Genomic DNA, 18,649 nt, shown 5'->3' on the forward strand with positions numbered 1-18,649 from the left:
TATTGTGTTACTGTATTTCTTGGGCTCCCCCCCCCCCACTTTTTAATAGCACCAGAAAGGCCAATTCCTTAATCAGACATCACTAATGGAATGTAGAGAGGGAGGCTGGGAGGCCAGGCGAGCGAGAGAGCTAAGCCCCCGGCTCAGGGTAACGCAGAAGGAAAAACAGACTTCCAACACACTCCTTCCCCAAGCCGCTCTTCTGGTCAGAAAGTTGAGAAAACTGCTTGGGCCGTGCATTTTTCGATGATTATCAAAGGTGTTAAAATAGAGACTGAGGCACATGTTTGGCTCGAGGGTGGGAGAGGCCGCCCCACAGTTTTGCAGGCTTCAGCTGGCTTGAATCAAAACTATCACTTTGATACTGGAAAATTATTATGAAAATGTTAGTTTTGGGCCTTGGAGCACAAAGCAAAGATTGCTTGGAAGGCTGGGGGCTCTTCATTTAGCACTTGTATCAGGTCCAAAAATAATCTCTCCCAACTGTTGGATTTCACCTTTATCCAGGCTTAGAGGCGGCTCCATCCTGCCCCGCAGCGCTCCGATTAGGGGACCCGGGGAGAGGAGCCCACGAGGGAGCAGGAGGCCGCCTATCTTCAGGCTCAGCGAAGGTTGGGGCTGCGGGGAGGGAAGGCTTCCTGAGTGAGAGGGATTAGCTCCAGGCTTTGAAGGAGAAAAATAATTCATAGAGGGAGAGAAGGCAGGAAAAGGGAAGGACATTTTCCATGGGCCTTTTGCAGAGCAGCTTCCTGTCATGTGTCCCACCCAGGAACCCTGGTGAAAGAGATGAGGTTCAACTTGAAGCAGCCATCTAATGCACTGGCCAAGAGGGAGAGGAGGGAAAGAGAGAAGGGAGGCTGGGAGCTCGTGGACCTGGGGGTGGGAGATGAATGGCCCCCCATCAGATCATCTGGGTGACCCTATGAACATCAGGGGCCTGGGGCAGCTGCAGCCCTGGAGTGAGGAGGACTCCATTCTATTAGACACTGGAGGATATAAACAACCCTACTCCAACTCTTCCACAGGATCCCACAGGAAAGCACCTCCCTGAGGTGGAGGAGGCCTGGGGGAGCGGTACTGGAGCCTGCTCTGAGCTCTGGAAGGGAAGCCATGGCTGAGCTGAGCCTTCGGGGTGGTAGGAGTTCACCCAGAGAGAGGCTGGGGCAGAGGGGACGGATCCAGCTGGTGCTGCTGCATTGTCAAGGGGCCAGGGAGAGTACCCTAGGACAGCCAGGCTGTTGGAGGAGCCAAGTCCAGCCTGCACCGCAGAGCTGTCATCAGAGAAGCAAGGAGCTCACCACCTATGGATTCCAAGGTGCTCAGATTATACCTTTCCTTGCTGGAAAGGACACACTCCAGTGGAGGTGGAGAGAAGCCAGGGGCTCCATCCTGGCAAGGAGGGTGGCAGGCGTTGGGTAGTTGTGCCAGGAGCTGCTCAGGCATGGGTGACACTCGGCAAGCAAGCTCTGGAGCTAAGAGCAATATACTGTGGGGATGTGGCCCCCAGGGAGGGACCATCATCTCTGTTTCCACTGGGGTTTGTGCAGTGGTCAATAGTTGGCCTGTTCCCAGATGTGCCATTCGGTTTCGTTCCACTTCACTCCCAGACCCTCTGTCCATTGGATGAATTTTGTCTATGCTCCTTTGGCGTGACTTCTGCCTCTGAAATCTTTCTCCCCCACCTCCAAATTTGATCTTGACCTTTAGACTGTTCCTACAGCGCCATGGTCAGTCTTTCTTGGGAATGATCTGATCTCATCTTGGGTCAGAGGAATGGAGCCGAGTCCCACCACCTGATGCAGGAGGCCTGTTGATACCACTTAACTCACTGGTGGGACTTCCTTATCCTCTTTCTATCTGCCTCTGTCCCCAAGGGTTAGAAGGACCAAATGAGGCCACAGATGGTGACAGGCATATTATAACTCTTAGGGGCAGCCCAGAGTCAGGGAAGGACTCTGGCATTTACTGGCCATATGACTTTGGACCAATCCCAGATCCTGGAAGTTCTTGGAGGCCAGAAGTGAGGAAGTTCATTCCAGGATCTCAGCTCCCTATTGGAGCTCTTAAAGCTGTTAGTCTAGCATCGTGTTAGAGCTCCTGATGAATGTAATTTTGGGGAGCTTTCTGTTGCCTGCCCCATGAAATTGCTGAGCCTCTCTGTCTGGCCCTCCATTTCTACTCAGGCTGCTCCTTCCTCTCTGCTCCCAAGGAGGAAATGAGTGGAGGGGCCCCCTGTCTCAGGGCCTTGTCACCTGCTATTCTTTTGCATGGAGCTCTGTGCCCAAATCCTTCCTCTAGCTTGCTCTTACACAGTATGTAGGCCTCAGCTTAGGTACAGTTCCTTCAGAGAGGCTCCTTCACCCCACGCCCCTCCACACATTTCCTGGCATGCTTGTACACCTAGCATGTCCTTTTCAAAACCTTCACCCAATTTATAAATTCTATATTTATTTGTGTGTAAGATTTATTTTTTGCTTATCTGTCTGTATAAATGATAAATCATGTGAAGTCAAGGGCCATGTCTTTTGTTCTCCATGGTATTTTCAGTACCTACTCTGATGCTTGACTCACAATAAATGCATAATAAATATTTGTACAACCAGATAAATGAACTATCTTGTGAAATTGAAGGCCATTATCAATGTGTTCATATGGCTTGTAGGAAAACTGAAGCTGGGCAGTATAGTTCAGGCATTAGTAAATCTTTTTCTTTTTCCTTTGAGGTACTGGGGATTTGACCCAGAGGGTTTTATCATGTTATCACTGAGCTATCTTCCAAGCCCTTTTTATTTTGAGACAGGATCTCTCTCCATTGCTTGGGGCCTCACTCAGTTACTGAGGCTGGCCTCAAACTTGTAATCCTCCTGCCTCAGCCTCCCAAGATGCTGGGAATACAGTCACGTGCAAATGCACCCAGCTCAGGCATTAATAATCTTGAGGGTCTGTACTGGGAACTGGGAGGAAGGGGAAATAATCACTAGAGGAGACTGGGCCAAGAGAGGTCTGTGGCCTTACCCTACAGCCCCTGTGCACCTCCAGGCTGGGTAGGCCAGTGAAGGCTGGACTTGGTGGGCAGCCTGAAGTTCTGCCTCGTTCCTGCCGCCTACAGGTGCAACCCACATGAGCAGGTGAAAATGCAGAGGTGCTGACAGCTCTCAACCCTGCACGCCCTGGGGCATCTGGTTTGGATTTGGTCAGGGTTTTTACTAGTTGTTTTAGAGACACTTAAGCCTGCACATTACACCTTGAGCCCACCACATGGTTCCTCCAGGGCCTCATTGAGCCACCCAGGGGCAGGGAAAGGGCATCCCACAGATCTGCTACGGGGAGAATTAGAGGTCCCTGCCCAGGACCCAACAGGGACCAGGCAATCAGCTGACTCCAGGCCTCTGTGGTGCCATAGACCACGCCACATGCCACAGAGCTGTGGAGAGACATAGTCCATTCCCTGCGCCCTCTCCTATCAACTGTCATTTTGCAGGGGACAAGACCAGGACAGGATTGAGTGGTTGATTTCAGCTCCAAACCCTTCCCATGTGAAGCCAAGGGCCATGTCTTTTGTTCTCCATCTGCCTAGCTGACTTGCCTCAGCTTCATTCAGGGCCCTAGAAATCCTATGTTAGCAGGAAATGGGGCCCAACAAGAAGATCTGCCTCTAGCTGTGGCCTTTCCATATCTTTAAGAGCTCCCTCTGTCCTGGGTCTTCATGTCAGGCTTCTCCAGGGATTCTCTTCTTCACCTTCGTTCTCATTCTTCAGGCTGGTTCCTTCTCCTGGCACACTTTCTGGCCACTACCCTGCCTCCCAAAAACTGCTTTTCTCTGAACTTGAAGTCAGAGCGTGCAGAGTTCTTGAGAGGTGGAGACCTCCAACAACCCCTGTTGGTCCTGTGCAAGGCTCTGGGTTTCCAAGGTCCTGTGATTCTAGATTTTATTAGTCTAATATCTTGTAATTCTATTATCAAGACTTCAGAATTCCAAGACCCTGAGAGTTTGTGACATGACACTTGTAAGATTCTCAGACCCTAGACTGTCCTGTACTTGCAAGTCTGCAGGGTCCAACTCAGGGTCTGTCACCTTGTGTATAGTCAATAGGTATTTGCCTGTATCATTCTCTAACTGGATGACCCTGAAATTCTAGGCATTTCCAGGCGTTCAGAGCTCTCTATGTATATATTTAATCATTTTGTCCCTCACTGATGAAGGAGAGAAGAAACTTAAGAGAAGTTGCAGTGGGGCAGTGTAGGGTGGTGGGTAGTGTGCCCACTTTCCTTTCCAGTTCATTTTCTCTATTTGGATGCAGTTTGGGGGTCACTGAGGCAAGCTCAGGTATCTGGTAGGATGTGCCTGTTGGGATGCAGAGGGGATCAGCACACATGGCCTCACAGATGCACTGTCCTGGCACAGAGCAGGGCTCCCACGGCGAGAAGCTCCAACGAGTCACAGCTGGAGCCAGCACAGAACTTGGGATGGTCTCTGAGTCTTTCCTGTGCCTTCTTAGGACTTTTGTCAAAGCAGATGGGAGACTTCAGGATCTCCAATCCCTTGTGGATGGAATCCTTGGGAGTTTGAGGATAAAGGGACTTTCAGTGCTTTCCCCAGGGATTCAATGCAAGTGACTTCTAGGTTGTCTTTTCATTCTTATGCTCCAGCAGGGAGCCTGCCCAGGAGGAAGGAATTTCCTTGCCAGGTGCAAGATGTGACTGGTTTGGTTTGAGGATGAGCATCTAAGAGTGGAGGAAATGTACATGAGGCTCTATCTCTGGGGAGTTATCCCCTAGGAGTAAGAGTGTTGGGGTTGGCATCCTTGCGACAACAAAGGAACAGTGCCCAATATCCATGGCAGAGGCCCTGGGGTGGGGGTATTCCAGCCTGAAAACCAGAGCTATCCAATGTCAAGGACATGCAGGGAGTGTATAATGGGCGTCAGGAGTCCAGGGCTCAGACTGCTTTGGAAGGGAGGATGGCCACATGCCTTCATGGGCCCCTTTCTGTTGAGGGAGGGGGTGATCAATTCAGGATGCCAGAGAAACAAGGAGCCAACTTCCCTCATTGTGTGTGCCTACAGGGAAACTGGGGTGCCAAGGAGGAAAAGATTCACTGTTTATCGCAGAGCAGAGACAAGATGCCCAGGACATCATTTCAGGTAAGTGTTAGTTTCTAAATTATTAACAACATATTGAGTTCAGATTTGTGTCTTTCTTGGCCTCTGGAATAAAATCGTCACCAGTAACCAACCTTTGGAACAGGAAGGCCTAGGCTCAAGGACCACCTCAACCTCGTGGAGGCATGGACTTGGACAAGTGAATCATTCTGAGCCTCCGTTTCTCACGTAAAAATGGTAACAGTCAGACCTCCTCCCCCGCAAAGCTTCAGTGGCTCTCCCTTCCCAAACTATTGGTGGTGAAAGACTATTTCATTTTTTTGCTGTCCAGTAATGATTTTGAGAAATATGACCGATGGGACAAGGCTGACCCTCTATAAATATTTCTTTCTTTCAATTACTGCAACCTCCTCACAAACTGTTAACCAAACTGGTCAGGGACCCAGCGGGTGCAGGGCCCTGGGCACACTTGAAGTGAGGCTGACCTGGGCTGTGCGTACGCAAGTATTTCTTGGGCAAGTTCAAGACAGAAGAATGAATCAGCATGAATCCCAGTGTCGTTCTGTATTAAGCACCTGCTCAGTGCCTGGTGGGCTACATCCATTATCCCATGTGAAACCCCTTCAGCCTGCCTGGGTGGCACCATGATTTCATTCTACAGCCTTTCTCTCCGTTTCCATGTTGCTTCCATGCCCGGAAGATGACTCTGTTTTATTTTCTGCTCTAGAACTGGCCCTTCAGAGGTACTTCAGGTCAACAAACGGACATTTCCTGTTGCTATTGCAGAGAGGGCTCCATGGCCCTGGGCAGAAGCTCTGGTCTGAGGGGCAAGTGGCACCAGCCAGGCACCTCCCCCAGCTCCTTCAGTGAGGGGGACCCAGGCTGCCAGGGGACTCCAGGTGCTCCACTTTTTTAGGAGATTGGCACAAGACCTGGATCCACACACTGCCCTGCCAGGCTGAGTGCTCCTGGCAGGGGGATTTATGTGGCAGTCTGGGAGGGGGTAGTTTATCTTCTACAGGAAAACTTTGGGAAGCCTCTGCTTGGGGCGCAGACCTCACAAGGATCTCATTAAAGGCCTATTAGTCAAACTAATTCCCGACATGACATCGGTTTGCATTAGACAAACATCTCTGACTTTTCAAACACTCTCTTGGGATCTGGGACTCGATTGTGTGACATCTATTGATACATAATTGGGAATGGATGGCAACACACCGGGCTGTCTGACGCCGGGGTTTGAGTGCTGGAGAATCTTGAGAGCCAGTTTTCTATGTGAAACCGGTGGTTGGCACGTGTTTAGTTCATGAAACCCCACAGGATATCATCTCTCTGCAAGGTGATCATTTTCGTGGGCTTGTTGATTAGGCAAACTATTACAGATCTAACAGGGCCCTTGCTGGCATCTGTGTCGGGCCATAACCAGGAGTAGGCCAGGGCCCAGCACATAGTTCAGAAGGAAGGGTCAGTGACAGAAGTCTAACCCATAAGCCAATGAACACAGCCCCCATCCTCAAGGAGAGCAGAGGCCAGTTGGATGGGCTGGGGTGCACACATGGACATGCGTGACACAGGGACCAATGTACTTCCAAGGGCACACAGTCTTGCCTCTGCATCAAGGATTTGGACATGGTTCCAGGTATGGGGTGTGCTGCACTGAGCCATTTGCATGCTCATTTGCATCTCCCTAGTCCTTTAAAAAGAAGCACCTATTTGTGAGGCCATGAATCAGAGTCAGACTCAGATATGACAAGGATCAGGACTCAGTCTCTATAAGTTTCAGACTGCACTGGGCCCGGTTTGAGTTGGGCCTAGTGTTTAGTTGCAGGACTCATTTTGCTGCCTCAGATTAGGGCTGAGTCTGTAAGAGAATCAGGACTCAGGCTGTGATCAGGACTCAGTCAATAGCCAGGATCAGGGTACTCTCTGCTTTCTTTTCTGAAAAATCATGGATGCAGGAGCCACTTCCTAACCATTTCTCTTCTCAGAATCCTTGGCACAATGAGTTATCAGATGTTTATTAACTCGATTGCTGCTGATTTGAATCAAGAGTGATCACAGTCTTTGCAGAAATTTTCTCCCAGTTTTAGCAGGTAGTGAGCTTCTCATTGCCAGAGGTGTGCAAGCACTACCCTCATATCTCCCCCAAGAGGAGGGAACAGGGGCCTGGCAGGGGATGAAATTCACATGCATGACAAGAATCTGCACAGATACAGCTGCCCAAGTCACAGCCCGGGGCCAATCCCAAGCTTCCGACTGCTCCCCACGTCTTCAGCTCTCCGGGGTCAGCCCCATCCATCAGCAGTGCTGCCTGTCATCGGTGCTCCGACAGGCCTCTGGCCACCAGGGTCTGCTGCTTGGTGAAAGCCCTTATTAAAATTAATCTCATTTTTACGACGGCACCATCTATCTTCTGTCCAGTGGGAACTCAGGGTCACTGTATTTTTGTTTACTGTCAAGCTACTTCCTTTGGCCATAAATTGCTCTCCTTCCCAGCTGAGTTGGAGCCCTAGAGAACAGCACAGTTTTGTTTTTTGTTTTCTTTTAAAAGCCAGCCCTGCGTGGGTTACTTCATTTCTCTGGCCTCTGCTGCTGCCCTCCATCTGTTCTTTATTGGAGGAGTCGCAGATTTCAGCCTTTCCTGTCTCTAGGTGGCAGCCGCCACACTTCATCCTCTGTTCCTCTCTTCTGCTTTCAAGAGATACCTGCTGAGCATTTGTCATGGGAAGAGCCCTGTCCTCAGGGCCCCAGGGAGCATTGTCAAGCTGGAGAGACTCAGAGGACACACAGGTGGGGGCTGCTGTCCCTTCTGCCTACAGTGCTCTGTCTCTAGCTACCTTCTTCCAGGGAACTCCTACTCATCCTTCAGAACCCAGCTTCAGTCATGCTTTTCCTGATCTTCCTGCAAGGCTGAGTTACTTATTCTGTCCTCTCTCTTTGCACAAAGAGGTCTTCTCATTGCTGCATTTCTATACTTCCTTTGGCCATAAATTGCTCTTTCTCTATTTTGTGATGATCTGTATTTGTGTATTATTCTCTGACAGTGGAGAACATTTCTCTATTAGTTTCCTTAGGAAACTGTAGCAAAGTACCGCAAACTGAGTGACTTAGTCAACAGAAACTTTTCCTGTCCCAGTTCTGGGTTCTGGAAGTCTGGGATGAAGGTTGGCAGGGCCGCGCTTCCTCTGAGGCTTTTGGGAGAGGATCCTTCCTTGCCTCTTCCAGTGGCCTCCGGGGTTCACTGGATTGTGGCAGCAGAACCCCAGTCTCCGCTCTGGCTATCCACGTCACCGTGTCTCTTCTTGTAAGGACTCCAGTCAGATTGGACTGGGACCCATTGACTCATGACCTTATCATCATGTAATTAATCAGATCCCCAACAATTCTATTTCCAAATAACATCATATTTGAGGTACTTGGAGTTAGAATGTCAGCGTCTTTCTTTTGGGGACACGATTCATCCTGTAATAATCTCTTTCTCGTCACTGTGTACCCAGCCTCTAGCACAACCCTTGTCAAGTAGTAGGTGCTCAGGAGATTATACCAAATAAGTTAACACTTTCTTAAATGATTCAACAAATACATAAAATATAAGGCAGCAAAACATGGAAGTCCAGTGAGTGAGAAATGAGGGTTCCATGTACCAAGACAAAGAGACACCCATTCTACCTTGGGGCTTTGGGGGAGCAGGAATATCCATGGGGCTTTGAGGACTGAGTAGAAGATCAACTAGTGGAAAACTTGAGAGAAGAAATATAAGGAGCAAAGTCATGGACAGATGGCTGGGACAATTCACACTGACTTGAGGGATCAACTGCAGCTTAGAAGGTAGACTTCATTTTGGGGCCACACAGCTAGGAAGGGGTCAAATCAGCACGGAAACCCACGCCATTCCACGCCTAGTCAGTTTTTCTGCATTCCCCTGCCTCTCCCTTCTGCTAAAATTCAAGGTCTCTCTGTGGCTCTGAAAGGTCTATGACTCCTCACTCGAAAAGATCTTATTTGCCTCAGAGGCAAGTATCTGCCACTGCTCTTTGAGACGGACTTGTGTTCCTATTGTGAGTCTGTGCACTGAGGCTGATTTCCCCTTTGCAAGCTGGTTTTGCAGATTGACTTGTGGAAACAGAGAACGGTTCAGGGGCTGGTCCCTCCAGGTCACTGTGGAGTATAGGGAACAGGACAGGCCATGGGAGCTGTTATTTTCAGGTTCCCCACAAAGGCACAGCGTCAAACAACTCTCCAGGTTTTTTGTTTGTTTGCTTTTGTACCAGATTGAACCCAGAGGTGCTTAACCATCCCTAGCCCCTTTTAAAAACATATATTTTATTTTGAGATAGGGTCTCACTAAGTTGCTTAGGGCCTCACTCAGCTTTGAACTTGGAATCCTCCTGCCCCAGCCAGCTGAGCCGCTGGGATTGTAGGCGGGCACTGCAGCATTGGCTTTGAATCTTAGTTTCTCTGTTTCCTAGGCAAGGCCGGTCCCTACCTCAGTTTCCCCCGTGAGGCTTATGGTGTGGGTTTTGTGGGAATTAAATGGAATAATAGACGTGAAGTGCCTTGTTCAGAGTGGCGCCTGTCACAGAGGAGGCCCAGAGTGGCCTGGGAGGTTTGCATTTGGGATCTGTGACCTACGATAATGAGGACCTCTGGCTGGCAGCCTTCAGGCAGATGGAGCGTTAGGTTGGCTTCAAGGCAAAGTCTTCTGATGAAATGCCTCGTGGCAGTAGGGCAAAGGGCTGGGAGCAAACCAAAGAGCTGGGAAGCAATTACTAAGCAGAGATGAGACAGGAGAAAGCACATCGGCTTGTGCCTATTCTGTATATTTTACCGTCTTGCGCTCGTTTTTAAAAGCTAGTTTTACATGTTGTTATAACTGAGTTTCCTGGAGTCGTTTAAAGTCTGCTTTTATTTGAATATTAAGAACAGCCCTACCTGAGGCCGCCGAGTTGGGATGCTCAGCTTCGCTCCCCCCATCCCCCACTGGAGTTGCTGCCAGGTGCTTGAGCTCCTTTCCATCCAGACTGCCTGACCTTGGCCGCCTCAGCATCCCTCACCTGGAGCCCTGCGGCCACTCATGAGCCGGGGTGGGTTGGTCCACTGTCCTTTCAACTCCTCCTCCCCATGAGAACACTCTGCCTCTGTGGCTTCAGGGTAGGGAGAGTGGAGACTGGCATGAAGACCCCCAGGACTGGGCCCCAACCTCTATTTCCAAACCTCTTTCCCACCCTTGAATGTATCTTCCCCTCTAGCCAAACTGGACAGCGTGCATGGGAAAAGAAAGGAAAAACCATTAGGCCCTGGATGCAAAACCACAGGGTTTTTTTTTTTTTTTTTTAAGTTCATGTGTCTATAAAGTGTGTGATTCTTTTTTTTCCCCCATGTTTCCTGAATGACTTCCCAGCTCTCTCCCAACTTTATCTACTGAGCCTCCCTTCCCCTCTCTCCCACCAGGCCTCCCGCCTCCCAGCTCTGCCAGGGAAACTTAACGTCCTCGGAGACCAAAGCTCTTTATTTTTCCCATTTCTTTTGACTTATGCTTTTTCTGCCTTGTATTATATTGATGGTTTGTGTAGCTCCTCTACCAAGCTCTGGAATAAGCCTTGAAGGAATAAGCCTTGAAGGAATAAGCCCATTTGTCATTTGCTAATTCACTCCCTCCCTCCCTCATTCATTCATAACATTCATTCATTCCATTGAGTGTTCAAAACAGCCAGGACTTTTCCCAGGCTGTGATGATACCAGGACGAATAAATAAGATAGGTCCTTGCCTCCATGGAGATGAATTTAAATTAAAAGCCAATGACCTTTTGCCTTTGGGGATCTTTGATCCTTTGGACAGTGGGACACAAAATATCCTGTATCACTCAGGATGTTTCCAGACCTTTGGAAGCCATGGATCTGGGTGTAAGAGGTCCCATCTAAGGGAACAGAGATCAACAGAGCCCCTGGTATGTGTCAGGTAACAAGGTGGGTTGCCTTATCACCTCTGAGTCATCACACCCACCAACCTTCCTGGCTGCCCTCTACAGGCTCACACAGACCCAAAGCTCGGGGTGAGCTGACTCTGCACATAGGAGGGATGCTCCCCCGCCCCCAGAGCATCTGGCCACCGCTCAGGGCACGCGGGCATTCTCTTCCCTGCCTCATCAAGGGATGCGTGTGGTGGAGGCTGCCAGGAAATTGCCCTCCATGCTAGAAGGGCTGGTTCTTCTTGCTGAGTTTCTCTAAGTTCACAGAGATGATGGTTTTGTGTTTCTCCAAGAAACAGTTTCCTATTTTAGACTTGTCACTGGAATAGGATGGCCTCTGGCCAGCCAACCTCATAGCAGGGAGGCAACTGTATTTTGGAGAAAAAAATGTCCCAGGCCTATCACACAAGCACCCTCATGTGGGCCTCCCTGATGCCACGTCCATGTCTCTGTCATAATGGTGCTGGAGCTGCAGGAGAGAAGAGTGGCTCAGACTCGACTTCTGAAGTCGTGGTGTAGGAGAAAGGGTGACTCTAGTGAAGAGAGGACTCTAGTGTCCAAGGGATGCTGCTGTGGTTCTCCCTGCAGCACAGGACACCCTGCTCCTTGGATGCAGCCATCTTGGTCATCTTTGTATGGAAGAACAATCTAGAAGTCCCTTCCTGGTGGCTTTTCCTTTTCTCTCCCTCTACCAGAAGATTTGTGGTATAGTGGGGGTGAGGGAGAAGAAAGAAAGAAAAAGAAAGGAAAAACTATTAGGTCTTGAATGTAAAACCACAGGACTTTTTGAAAAAGTGTTTATTTTTCTGCAAAGTTTGTTTTTCTTCCAATGGGAGCCAAGACGCTCTCTAACGCCGGTCTCTGCTGGCAGCTGGGAGCAATGGAAAAGATTGCTCTATATGGAAGAAGTTTGCTGATTGCCGAGTGGAAGGGGGTCTGATTCACATGTCCCCCTGCGAGTGGCTTGTAGGTGGTGGGAGGAGGCCGTGTCTGAGGAGAAGGGAGACCAGGAGAAGAATGAGGTCATGTGGCCCAGCTTCCCTGGAAAGACAGCTTTCTGGACTTGGGGGGCAAAAAGGATGGCTTCCAGTTCCTGAGTACCTACTGTGAGTTAAGCACTGAGTGAGGTGATTTACATTTATATCATTTGCTCCTCTCCAGCACCCTGAGCAGTTGGTATTATTATTATTATTATTGCCATTTTACAAATGGAGAAATGGAGGCTAGAGAATTAAAGTAATGATCCCACAGGAACTAAGTGGTACAGCAAAAATGGGAACATAGGTTAATCTTATGCCTTTAATCTTCTGCCTTTGCTCTGAAATTCTGTTGTTTAGTCTCAGTGGCCTTGCACAAATCAGTGGCTCAGGATTCTGTAAAATGGGCTTGAGGGAGGTTTGTTTGTTTGGTTTTTTTAGATTTAACAAGAGGGCAGGTCAGGCTGGGGCCATGGCTCAGTGGTAGAGTGCTCGCCTAGTATGCGTGAGGCACTGGGTTTGATCCTCAGCACCACATAATGATAAAATAAGGATATTGTGCCCACCTATTTAAAAAAAAAAGAGGGCAGGTAGTGTACAGCCTGAGGTCATGGCTAAGTGTTTGCTCCAATACAGTTATTATTATGATGACTGTGCACAGGCTTGTTCCTGTCTATATGGTATTGAGAGACACATGAAGGAGAAGGAGATGTCCCTGCTCTAAAAGGGACACCGACTGCTTTGGTGCACATGTCCCACCCATTTGGACATCACCTCCTTCATTCACAGATGTATATTGCCATGGGGTGCCAGGCCTTATGCTGTTAGTAAGGCCCCAAGGGAGAAGCAGGATTTGCACCTAGGTTAATCTGATTCCCATGCTGGCCTCTGGGAGCCTGTTGGAGAGGAGGGCAATACAGCATGGTCAGAGCTGTGATGAAGAGCATGCCTTCCAACCCTATTAGACTTCCCCTCGGGCTGTTGCCAAGCCTGTCTCCTCTTGCTAGGGAGGTCCTACATCCTCCAGCTATGACACGGTACCAGCCACCGTGAAGGTCTCCCACCCTCCCCACCTAACTTGGTTTCAGGGGCCCTTGCTCCTTGTGATCCTCTCTGCCAGCTGCAATTCCCACTCCAGTCCTACTGTGTGCTCCTTTGACATTCCCCTCCTGGTGGGAACTTAGTTCCCACACTGCACCTGCTCAGGCAGCCTTTGCTGAACTTCCAGGAAAACTTATCTTTTGAAAGTGGGTGTGGCTTCTTTGTCAATCATGCCAAAGGAAGCTCCAGAATGCTTCTCCAGGGTCCAGCTGGAGGAGGAATGAATGAGTTGGTGGGCAGGGAAGGCTCTGGCTACAGCTGTTGCAGCAAGCCTGGACGCTGAATATGCTCCTTGGAGCTGGACAAGCAAGGGTCAGAGACCAGGCTCTGACACACTCATTGACGCCTTTGAGTGACTCATTGAATCTCAGTTTCCACATCAGTAAAAGAAGTAACAATAGGGGCTGGGGATGTGGCTCAGGCGGTAGCGCGCTCGCCTGGCGTGCGTGCGGCCCGGGTTCGATCCTCAGCACCACATGCCAACAGGGATGTTGTGTCTGCCGAGAACTAAAAAATAAATATTAAAAATTCTCTCTCTCTCTCTATCCTCTCTCACTCTCTCTTTAAAAAAAAAAAAAAAAAGAAGTAACAATAGTATCTACTTCCCAGGCTTGCCAGGACCCTAAATGAGATCATGAATATAAAGCACTTAGCACACTATGTTTGGCACGTGGTCAGAGTCGGATGAATGCCAGTGGTTGTCATTGTCATTACCATGGTAATAATGACAATGGCCAAATAGTGCTGGCCAGGTCGGGCTAGGGCAGCGGTCAGCAACTTCATCTCTTTAAGACTGATTTCTTCCAAAAGTACTATGGGAAGCTCTGAGGTATCGTCCTCCTTGCTGAAGGAAAGAGAAGTGTCACTGTATAACAGTCACATATTAAATGGCACAGTTCTGGCCTGAGGCTCCTCCTATACAGAGCTTTCCCTGGCCGTGTCAGCTCTGTCTGCGGCTCCTCCTTGGGCTCTCACAGCACGTAGTCCTGGAGCTGCCCATTTAGCACTTGATTACAGACTGTCTGGCTTGCCCTCTAATTGCCTTCTCTGTGTATGGACTTCTCTGCTTGGCGAAATCACAAGATCTGTAAGAATAATGATCGCCTACCGTTTATATCTCTCCAAACACCTAGCTCAGTAAAGTCTACACAGTGGGAATTTAATAAGTGATATGTGGATATGACCTGCTTAAAAATATCCTGTGCTCGGCCATCATAAGAGAAACACGAGGACCCCAATGGAAATACAAATCAGAGACAGAATTCAAAGAAATAGCCATTTTTTTAAATAGTCAAGAATTTTGAAAAAAAAATGTTTAATCTGGCTTAGTAGAAATCAAAGAAATGTAAATTAAATTGAGATCTCCCATTTTCCTCACTCATAGGCTGTCATCTAAAATTAGAAAAGTGGGGCTGGGGTTATGGCTCAGTGGTAGAGCACGTGCCTAGTATGTGCGAGGCCCTGGGTTCGATCCTCAGCATCACATAAAAATAAATAAAGGTGTTGTGTCCAACTACAGCTAAAAAATAAATATTAAAAAAAAAGAAAGAAAAGTGCTGGGAGGTGGGTGGGAGGGGACTATAAATCTTTCTGTGACTATTTGCAGCATATGGCAAGAATCTAGCCCAACTATACCTTCAATCCCAGTGATTCCACTGCTAGAAATCTTTCCCAGGAAATACTAAGAGATACAACAAATATTTATGGACAAGATAGTCATCACACTGCTATTCTGGGCTCAGAAAATTATGGCACAGGATGGAGTAGTAAGAGGTCCCAAAATGTTGTTTTTATTTGAGAAGATAATGCTTAATTCCTCTCACAATGGAAGAAATTAAGGTTAGGATAAGACACTATTCTTACCTACAAACACAAAAACGAATATAAACATTTCATAAAACACGGCACAGGAAAACAGGAATTTAAATGTAGTGTTGGGACATTCATCATCAATGACAATTTAGCCAAAGCAATCAAATTTTAAAAACTCACATACCTTTTAACCTAGAAATTAAACCCCTATGAATATGATCCACAGATATGACTCCATTTATATGCTCAGATGTAAGCACAGTGTTATTATTGTGGCATTATTTATAATAGCAAAAAAAAATGAAAACAGTTGAAATGCAGAACAACAGTAGATTGAAAAAAGAATGATGCAAACCTTAGTTGCATGTAAGGAAAGCATGTCAAGGTACTGAGAATCAAAACGAGGGCTGGGGATGTGGCTCAAGCGGTAGCGCGCTTGCCTGGCATGCGTGCGGCCCGGGTTCGATCCTCAGCACCACATACCAACAAAGATGTTGTGTCCGCCGAGAACTAAAAAATAAATATTAAAATTCTCTCTCTCTCTCTCTCTCTCTCCTCTCTCACTCTCTTTAAAAAAAAAAAAGAGAGAATCAAAACGAGGTGTAAAGGAAGAATTCTTGAGTGCGTATCACGATCAGTACATGTAATATGCTTCAATTTGTGTGAAACCAGCAAAAATAAAATAAAATAAAAAACAAACAAAAAACCCCTGCTAATTTGACAAAAGGACTTTTTAGTAAAGTGTGGGCAGGGTTTAGGGCCAGCTCCATAAGACTAGCAACTGCAGGGAGCTGTTAGCACCTCTAGGCCTGCAGAGCTGAGAGACACTGTGGTTAGCAAGCTAGAGAGAGACCTAGTGGAGAAGGCCTTCTGACAGGGGCTGTGGCTTTGGGTAGGATGAGGGAGCCAGTTGGCAGTAGCCTCAGCAGGGAGGGATTTTATACAAATTTAGGTAAAGATATAGATATAAATGTTAATAGGGGATTTTCTGAGGCAGTATGCACAAGGGTAAGAGCATAGATTCTGGGGTTGGGGGTGTAGCTCAGGGGTAGGGTGCTTGTTTAGCATGCACCAGGCTCTGGGTTTGATCCCCAGCAACCCAAGGTGTGTGTGGGGGAAGCACAAGTTTCATAGCCAGGCTAGTTGGGTTTAAATCTCAGCTTCTACTGCTTAGGAGCTATGAGACGGCAGGCAATTCATTTAACCTCTCTGTGATTCAGTTTCCTCATCTACAAAATACTATATTTGTCAGCTATGATTATTATTTTAAAAAAATCTTTTCAGGGCTGCTTTTAGGCAGTGGATCTGGAAGCTTGGAAAGGAAAAAAATATAATATTCATTTTACGACTTTTGAAATAATTATCAGTGCATGTGAATTTTTATTCATGCACATTTGTATCATTCAGGTCCAACAGGAAATAGATGGCACGGTCAATCTGGGTAATGTGACAAAATAACGTTTTAGTGAAGTGTAGGGAGGGTTTAGGGCCAGCTCCCTAAGACTAGCGACTGCAGGGAGCTGTTAGCACCTCCAGATCTGCAGGCCTGAAGGAGGCTGTGGTTAGTGAAGCTGGAGAGAGACCTATATGAGGAAGGCCTCTGAAGGGGGATGTGGCTTTGGGTGGGGAGAGAAGGCCAGCAGGCAACAGCCCCAGAGGGGAGAGAACCCTGGGGTTAAAAATTCCACCTCCCTTCTGCCATGCCTTCCACTGGTGATACCCAGCCCACTGCCAGAGGTCAAAGGGCTCTGGGAGATAGTCTATCTGCATAGGCAAGAGGCCTGGGGCAGGGAGAAGAGGGGAAGAGAGTGTCCCAGTATGTGGGGATAAAGCAAATGACCTGTCTACACGGGGATAAAGCTAATGACATGTCTCCTGGGAGTGAAATGGGTTTAAATAGAGAAATACCTAGAACATAGCAACAAATGGTAATAACCACTAGTACTAGAGCTCTCATGAATTCTCTGTGTAATAAAGCAAATAGAAGACATCCTACACGTGTGTATTTTTTCATAACAGTTTTTTAAAAAATATGTCTTTGAAAAAATTTTCAAGACCTGGGGAAAAAATTCTGATGGTATGATATTAAGAGAAAAAATGCAAAATTCTATATCTGGTAGGATTTCAAATTTATAAGAATAAACAACAAACAAACCATATTTGCACAGGTTAAGGAGAGTGGGAAAATGTGAAACTTCAGCCACGGCTGTCCCAAGGATAGGATGGTGGGTGACTTTGAAACATTCTCCCTCCGACTTCCCTGTATTTTATGAATTTTCTATAAGGACCATGCTTTGCGTTTATCAAAGGGGAGAGAGGGGGAAAATGAACATTAAATAAAGAAAGCATACAACCGACCCCCTTCAATGCCTCTTCATGAATAAATGTGATCAGGATTTAACTCAGGACAACCCCAAGTTGGACCCGGTGCTTACTAAACCCTCTCCTAGATGAGGAGACGGAGGCACAAAACAGCTGCTCTCTGGACTGCTTCCATCCCATGCCGCTCCTTCCTCCATGAAGTTCAATCTGCTGTCCACCCTTCCAGTCTCACTCCAGCCTCCCTGACTGCTGCTTCTCCTTGTTTTTTTCTTTTCTTTTTGGTACCAGGGATTGAACCCAGGGGCACTTGACCACTGAGCCACATCCCCAGCCCTATTTTGTATTTTATTTAGAGACAGGGCCTCACTGCGGTGCTTAGTGCCTCACTTTTGCTGAGGCTGGCTTTGAACTCAGATCCTCCTGCCTCAGCCTCCTAAGCACTGGGATTACAGGTGTGTGTCACCACACCCGGATGCTTCTCTTTATGTCACAGGGCTGCCACCCTCCCAATGCCAGCATTGCCCACATCCACTCTTTGGATGGGCTGTTCCATCTCTCAGCAGCAGCAGCAGCTGTCTCATCTGGCTTACGCTGCTGCGCTCTTCAGGAGTCAAGTCCGCATCACCTGCTGTGGGGAGCTCTCCTGCCTCCTCAGCTCCTATCACCCTGGGGGCTTGATTCCCCTTGAACTTCACTCCTTTTAAAGTTGTTATTATTATCATTATTATCCTTGTGGTTGTTCTTGTTTAAAGCAGTCCCCTTCTCCCATCTAGCTAGAGTTGCAAGCTAAAAATCCCATTCTTTGGTACCAGGGATTGAAATGGGCTGGATTAGGCTTGCAGAGATGCCTAGGAAATGCCAGTTAAAGATGATTAAATTATCAACGTTTAAACACTAAGAGATCTGATCCTGACTTTTGGCTAGTGTTACTTACTGGCCTGCTTCTGGGGGAAGACAGGTCTTTATGAGCAATGCTTTAGTGTTTTTGTTTTGTTTTGTCCCCTGTCCCCTTTCCCATGCTGGGGTTCAAACCCAGGGCTTCAAGCATGCCAGGCAGATGCTCTACCACTGAACCACAACCCCAGTCCTAGTTATCTTTTCCTGCATAACAAACCTCAAAAAAACTAAGTCTCTTAAAACAGCAACCCTTTATCTAGCTCACAATTCCATGAGTCAGCCTTTAGATCTTGGCTCATCTGATTGGTCCCTCTGCTAGTTATTTACCTGGGCTCCTTCAGTCACCAATGGTCCTGCTGGCTGTTGACAGGGGGTAATTAGGTAGCTCTATTCTCATCATCCAACAAGCAAGCCTGGGGTTCTTCAGGTGGCAGTGATGGCTTCCCAAGAGCAGCAAGAGGGCAGGTCT

The 18,649-nt window shown here is 47.8% G+C and overlaps 1 long non-coding RNA gene across 1 annotated transcript in view; it reads left to right on the forward strand.

Moving 5' to 3' along the window:
• Positions 1-7,764: 7,764 nt before the first annotated feature.
• Positions 7,765-18,649, forward strand: part of LOC120890759 (uncharacterized) — a 53,107-nt gene continuing 42,222 nt past the window's right edge. Inside the window, exon 1 of the long non-coding RNA XR_013427771.1 lies at positions 7,765-7,892. This is a non-coding gene — a long non-coding RNA (uncharacterized LOC120890759). The remainder of the gene's footprint in view (positions 7,893-18,649) is intronic.

This window comes from Ictidomys tridecemlineatus, chromosome 11 (genome assembly GCF_052094955.1).
Source record: "Ictidomys tridecemlineatus isolate mIctTri1 chromosome 11, mIctTri1.hap1, whole genome shotgun sequence".
NCBI classification, from domain to species: Eukaryota; Metazoa; Chordata; class Mammalia; order Rodentia; family Sciuridae; genus Ictidomys; species Ictidomys tridecemlineatus.